This window comes from Lolium perenne, chromosome 1 (genome assembly GCF_019359855.2).
Source record: "Lolium perenne isolate Kyuss_39 chromosome 1, Kyuss_2.0, whole genome shotgun sequence".
Taxonomy (NCBI): domain Eukaryota; kingdom Viridiplantae; phylum Streptophyta; class Magnoliopsida; order Poales; family Poaceae; genus Lolium; species Lolium perenne.
This window is the reverse complement of record NC_067244.2, coordinates 108,359,122-108,366,039: the sequence shown is the minus strand read 5'-3', so window position 1 is coordinate 108,366,039 and position 6,918 is coordinate 108,359,122.

The window sequence follows — 6,918 nt, the reverse complement described above, 5'->3', positions numbered from 1 at the left end:
TGGGGCGGTACCTATAGAGGTAGCGGTACTACCGCTACAGGTACCGGTAGTACCGGCATGGCTAAAACTGGGTTTCTCCCCTTTTTCTCTCCAGCCATGTCACCTCGCGATACACACACAAAACCAGAAAACCTATCAACTACGCTTCAGTCTTCCGATCTTGACGTGTCCAGCGAGGTCACCGTGCACTTGCAAATCTAACAATGATACTCAAGGCACACGGTGAGGTTACTCAAGTGTTGTCATCAAACACACAAAACTTGGGGTTTAAACTTTGCTCTTACAATCTCCCCCTTTTTGGTGTTTGATGACAACACAAAAGACTTTACAATAACATATGATATTATGATGAGATACTTAGATTTGCAAAAACTCGACGGAGCTCCCCCTACACATGTGCATATCATGAATATGTATTTGAATACAAATACACATGTTCTAGAGACATCACTCCCCCTAGTTTCTACAAACCAAGCACATATGCAACATGGATAAATGACATGTTCAAGTAGCATATGCACAATATGGAGGCAACATAAGATCATGCACAAGGAGATTTGGGTGAAGTTATCATACCATAGCCTTGAGAATACCCAAACTCACCATAAGATGCCTCCATAGGGTTGTTGATGTAGCCACAAGAAAAGATAAGCAACTAGAACCAAAAGGCTACAAACAACAAAGGTCCCCATCCACATAGGAACTTCTCCCCCTTTGGCATCGGAACACCAAAAAGGAGGGTAAAGAAACTACAAGGATGGAGAAAAAGAACATACAACCAAGCTTGCAAAAACCAAAATGGAAAACAAGCTTGAATGAGGTTCTCCAAAAACAAAAAAAAGGTAGCAAAGAAGAAGGACAAAAAGAAAGGTCACAAAGAAACAGAAAGAACCGAAAAACCCCTCAAAGAGGAGGTTGGTGGCCGAAGCCACCGTGTAAAAGTGTAGTAGTGTGAGGTCGCGTAGATGTATCTAAGACTCATGGACTACAACTCAACATGAAGCTCATAAGTCACTTAATTGACAAATAGCATATGTTTTGGATTTCTTTATGCATTATGGGGGGAGGGATAGCTCAATAGATTTAAACCGCACTCCCCCTATGTTCATGCATGCCTTTCATCTAGATATAAAGGTTAGGAGTGGTATGTGCGCACGACGGTCAAGGAAAGTTCGATGGATCAATGATATTTAGCTCATGCCTCAACTCAATGAAACGCTTCTCATCCAAGGGCTTCGTGAAGATGTCCGCCAATTGCTCCTTGGTGCCAATGTAGGATAGTACAATATCTCCGCGAGCAATGTTATCCCGGATGAAGTGGTTCCATATCTCAACGTTCTTCGTCTTGCCATGAAGAACCGGATTGTAGGCGATCTTGATTGCGCTCTCATTATCACACAAAAGAGGCACCTTTCTATACTCGAGTCCATAATCGCGCAAGGTTTGCCTCATCCACAAGATTTGAGCACAACTACTCGCCGCGGCAATATACTCGGCTTCCGCGGTGGAGACGGAGACACAATTTTGCTTCTTCGAGGACCAACACACCAAAGATCTTCCAAGAAAGTGACAAGCTCCGGATGTAGACTTCCTATCAACCTTGTCGCCCGCCCAATCGGAGTCGGTGAAACCAATCAAAGCAAAGTCCGTGTCCCTTGGGTACCATAATCCGAAGTGTGGGGTATCAACTAAATATCGAAAGATCCTTTTGACCGCCACAATGTGGCTTTCCTTCGGGCTTGCTTGAAACCCTGCACAGATACCAACGCTTAACATTATATACGGGCGAGAGGCACAAAGGTAAATAAGCGAACCTATCATCGAATGGTAAAGCTTTGGATCCACCGCCTTGCCGGTCTCGTCAAGAGAGAGTTGACACTTGAGATGCATCGGAGTTCCAATGCCTTTGGCGTCCTTCATATCAAAGCGCTTGAGCAAGTCTTGGAGGTACTTTTCTTGATTGATGAAGGTGCCTTGTCACATTTGCTTGATCTCGAACCCAAGAAAGTACTTGAGTTCACCCATCATTGACATCTCAAACCTATTTGTCATCAACATAGCAAACTCATCATTGAATTTTGTGTTAGTCGAGCCAAATATGATGTCATCTACATAGAGTTGGCATATGAAAAGCTCCCCATTGACTTTCTTAGTAAAAAGAGTGGGATCAATTTTCCCCACTTCGAAACCACGGTCTTCAAGCAACTCCTTTAGATGCTCATACCAAGCTCTAGGAGCTTGTTTGAGTCCATATAGGGCCGTTTTGAACTTGAAGACATGGTCCGGGAAATGGGGGTCTGATACGTCTCCGACGTATCGATAATTTCTTATGTTCCATGCCACATTATTGATGATATCTACATGTTTTATGCACACTTTATGTCATATTCGTGCATTTTCTGGAACTAACCTATTAACAAGATGCCGAAGTGCCGATTCAAGTTTCTGCTGTTTTTGGTTTCAGAAATCCTAGTAAAGAAATATTCTCGGAATTGGACGAAATCAACGCCCAGGGTCCTATTTTGCCACGAAGCTTCCAGAAGACCGAAGAGGAGACGAAGTGGGGCCACGAGGTGGCCAGACTACAGGGCGGCGCGGCCCAAGCCCTGGCCGCGCCGGCCTGTAGTGTGGGCCCCTCGTGATGCCCCTTGACCTGCCCTTCCGCCTACAAATAGCCTTCGTCGCGAAACCCCCAGTACCGAGAGCCATGATACGGAAAACCTTCCAGAGACGCCGCCGCCGCCAATCCCATCTCGGGGGATTCAGGAGATCGCCTCCGGCACCCTGCCGGAGAGGGGAATCATCTCCCTGAGGACTCTACGCCGCCATGGTCGCCTCCGGAGTGATGTGTGAGTAGTCTACCCCTGGACTATGGGTCCATAGCAGTAGCTAGATGGTTGTCTTCTCCTCATTGTGCTATCATTGTCGGATCTTGTGAGCTGCCTAACATGATCAAGATCATCTATCTGTAATTCTATATGTTGCGTTTGTTGGGATCCGATGAATAGAGAATACTATGTTATGTTGATTATCAATTTATATCTATGTGTTGTTTATGATCTTGCATGCTCTCTGTTACTAGTAGATGCTCTGGCCAAGTAGATGCTTGTAACTCCAAGAGGGAGTATTTATGCTCGATAGTGGGTTCATGTCTCCGTGAATCTGGGGAAGTGACAGAAATCTCTAAGATTATGGATGTGATGTTGCCACTAGGGATAAAACATTGGTGCTATGTTCGAGGATGTAGTTACTGATTACATTACGCTCAATACTTAATGCAATTGTCTGTTGTTAGCAACTTAATACCGAGGGTTCGGATGATAACTCGAAGGTGGACTTTTTAGGCATAGATGCATGCTGGATAGCGGTCTATGTACTTTGTCGTAATGCCCAATTAAATCTCACTATACTCATCATAATATGTATGTGCATGGTCATGCCCTCTTTATTTGTCAATTGCCCAACTGTAATTTGTTCACCCAACATGCTGTTTATCTTATGGGAGAGACACCTCTAGTGAACTGTGGACCCCGGTCCAATTCTCTTTACTGAAATACAATCTACTGCAATACTGTTCTACTGTTTTCTGCAAACAATCATCATCCACACTATACATCTAATCCTTTGTTACAGCAAGCCGGTGAGATTGACAACCTCGCTGTTTCGTTGGGGCAAAGTACTTGGTTTGTGTTGTGCAGGTTCCACGTTGGCGCCGGAATCCCTGGTGTTGCGCCGCACTACATCTCGCCGCCATCAACCTTCAACGTGCTTCTTGGCTCCTACTGGTTCGATAAACCTTGGTTTCATACTGAGGAAAAACTTGCCGTTGTACGCATCACACCTTCCTCTTGGGGTTCCCAACGGACGTGTGCTATACACGCCATCAAGCAATTTTTCTGGCGCCGTTGCCGGGGAGATCAAGACACGCTGCAAGGGGAGTCTCCACATCCCAATCTCTTTACTTTGTTTTTGTCTTGCTTAGTTTTATTTACTACTTTGTTTGCTGCATTAAATCAAAATACAAAAAAATTAGTTGCTAGTTTTACTTTATTTACTGTCTTGCACTCTATATCAAAAACACAAAAAAAATTAGTTACTTGCATTTACTTTATCTAGTTTGCTTTATTTACTGTTGCTAAAATGGGTACTCCTGAAAATACTAAGTTGTGTGACTTCACAACCACAAATAATAATGATTTCTTATGCACACCTATTGCTCCACCTGCTACTACAGCAGAATTCTTTGAAATTAAACCTGCTTTACTGAATCTTGTTATGCGAGAGCAATTTTCTGGTGTTAGTTCTGATGATGCTGCTACCCATCTTAATAATTTTGTTGAACTATGTGAAATGCAAAAATATAAAGATGTAGATGGTGACATTATAAAATTAAAATTGTTCCCTTTCTCATTAAGAGGAAGAGCTAAAGATTGGTTGCTATCTCTTCCTAAGAATAGTATTGATTCATGGACTAAATGCAAGGATGCTTTTATTGGTAGATATTATCCCCCTGCTAAAATTATATCTTTGAGGAGTAGTATAATGAATTTTAAACAATTGGATACTGAACATGTTGCACAAGCATGGGAAAGAATGAAATCTTTGATTAAAAATTGCCCAACCCATGGACTGACTACTTGGATGATCATCCAAACCTTTTATGCAGGACTGAATTTTTCTTCGCGGAACCTATTGGATTCAGCTGCTGGAGGTACCTTTATGTCCATCACTCTTGGTGAAGCAACAAAGCTTCTTGATAATATGATGATCAACTACTCTGAATGGCACACGGAAAGAGCTCCACAAGGTAAGAAGGTAAATTCTGTTGAAGAAACCTCTTCCTTGAGTGATAAGATTGATGCTATTATGTCTATGCTTTTGAATGATAGGACAAATGTTGATCCTAATAATGTTCCGTTAGCTTCATTGGTTGCACAAGAAGAACATGTTGATGTAAACTTCATTAAAAATAATAATTTCAACAACAATGCTTACCGGAACAATTCTAGTAACAACTATAGGCCATATCCTTATAATAATGGCAACGGCTATGGTAATTCTTATGGGAATTCTTACAACAATAATAGGAACACACCCCCTGGACTTGAAGCTATGCTTAAAGAATTTATTAGTACACAAACTGCTTTTAACAAATCTGTTGAAGAAAAGCTCGGGAAAATTGATATACTTGCTTCTAAAGTCGATAGTCTTGCTGCTGATGTTGATCTCTTGAAATCAAAAGTTATGCCTAATGAAAATCATCATAATAAAATTGTTACTACAGCAAATGCCATCCAAGTTAGAATTAATGAGAATATAAGATTGATGGCCGAATTGCGTGCTAGGTGGGAAAGAGAAGAAAATGAAAAAGAAGATAATATAGCTAAAGTTTGGACTATTACCACCACTAGTAATGCTAATTCTACACAAGTTGCTGCACCTCCTACTAATACTAATAAAAGAATTGGTGTTAGCAATGTTTCCACTTCTAATGCATAGCGCGAGAAACTGCCTGAAACGGCTGAAACTGCTGAAATTGCCTGTGATAAAACTACTAAAATTTTTTCCAACATTGGGGATGATGATCCCATTGCTTTAGATTATAATGGTTTGAATTTTGATGATTGCCACATCTCTGAAGTTATAAAGTTCTTGCAAAAACTTGCTAAAAGTCCTAATGCTAGTGCTATAAATTTGGCTTTCACGAAACATATTACAAATGCTCTCATAAAAGCTAGAGAAGAGAAATTAGAGCGCGAAGCTTCTATTCCTAGAAAGCTAGAGGATGGTTGGGAGCCCATCATTAAGATGAAGGTTAAAGATTTTGATTGTAATGCTTTATGTGATCTTGGTGCAAGTATTTCTGTTATGCCTAAGAAAATCTATAATATGCTTGACTTGCCACCGCTGAAAAATTGTTATTTGGATGTTAATCTTGCTGATCATTCTACAAAGAAACCTTTGGGGAAAGTTGATAATGTTCGCATTACCGTTAACAATAACCTTGTCCCCATTGATTTTGTTGTCTTGGATATTGAATGCAATGCATCTTGTCCCATCATATTGGGAAGACCTTTTCTTCGAACTGTTGGTGCTATCATTGATATGAAGGAAGGTAATATAAAATATCAATTTCCTCTCAAGAAAGGTATGGAACATTTCCCTAGAAAGAGAATGAAGTTACATTTTGATTCTATTATTAGAACAAATTATGATGTTGAGACTTCGTCTCTTGATAATACTTGATACACACTTTCTGCGCCTAGCTGAAAGGCGTTAAAGAAAAGCGCTTATGGGAGACAACCCATGTTTTTACTACAGTACTTTGTTTTTATTTTGTGTCTTGGAAGTTTTTTACTACTGTAGAAACCTCTCCTTATCTTAGTTTAGTGTTTTGTTGTGCCAAGTAAAGTCGTTGATAGTAAAGTTCATACTAGATTTGGATTACTGCGCAGAAACAGATTTCTTTGCTGTCACGAATCTGGGCAAAATTCTCTGTAGGTAACTCAGAAAATTATGCCAATTTACGTGAGTGATCCTCAGATATGTACGCAACTTTCATTCAATTTGAGCATTTTCATTTGAGCAAGTCTGGTGCCTCGATAAAATTCGTCAATACGAACTGTTCTGTTTTGACAGATTCTGCCTTTTATTTCGCATTGCCAGTTTTGTTATGTTCGATGGATATTTCGATTCCATTGACTTTCAGTAGCTTTGTGCAATGTCCAGAAATGTTAAGAATGATTATGTCACCTCTGAACATGTATATTTTGATTATGCACTAACCCTCTAATGAGTTGTTCTAAGTTTGGTGTGGAGGAAGTTTTCAAGGATCAAGAGAGGGAGATGATACAACATGATCAAGGAGAGTGAAAGCTCTAAGCTTGGGGATGCCCCGGTGGTTCACCCCTGCATATA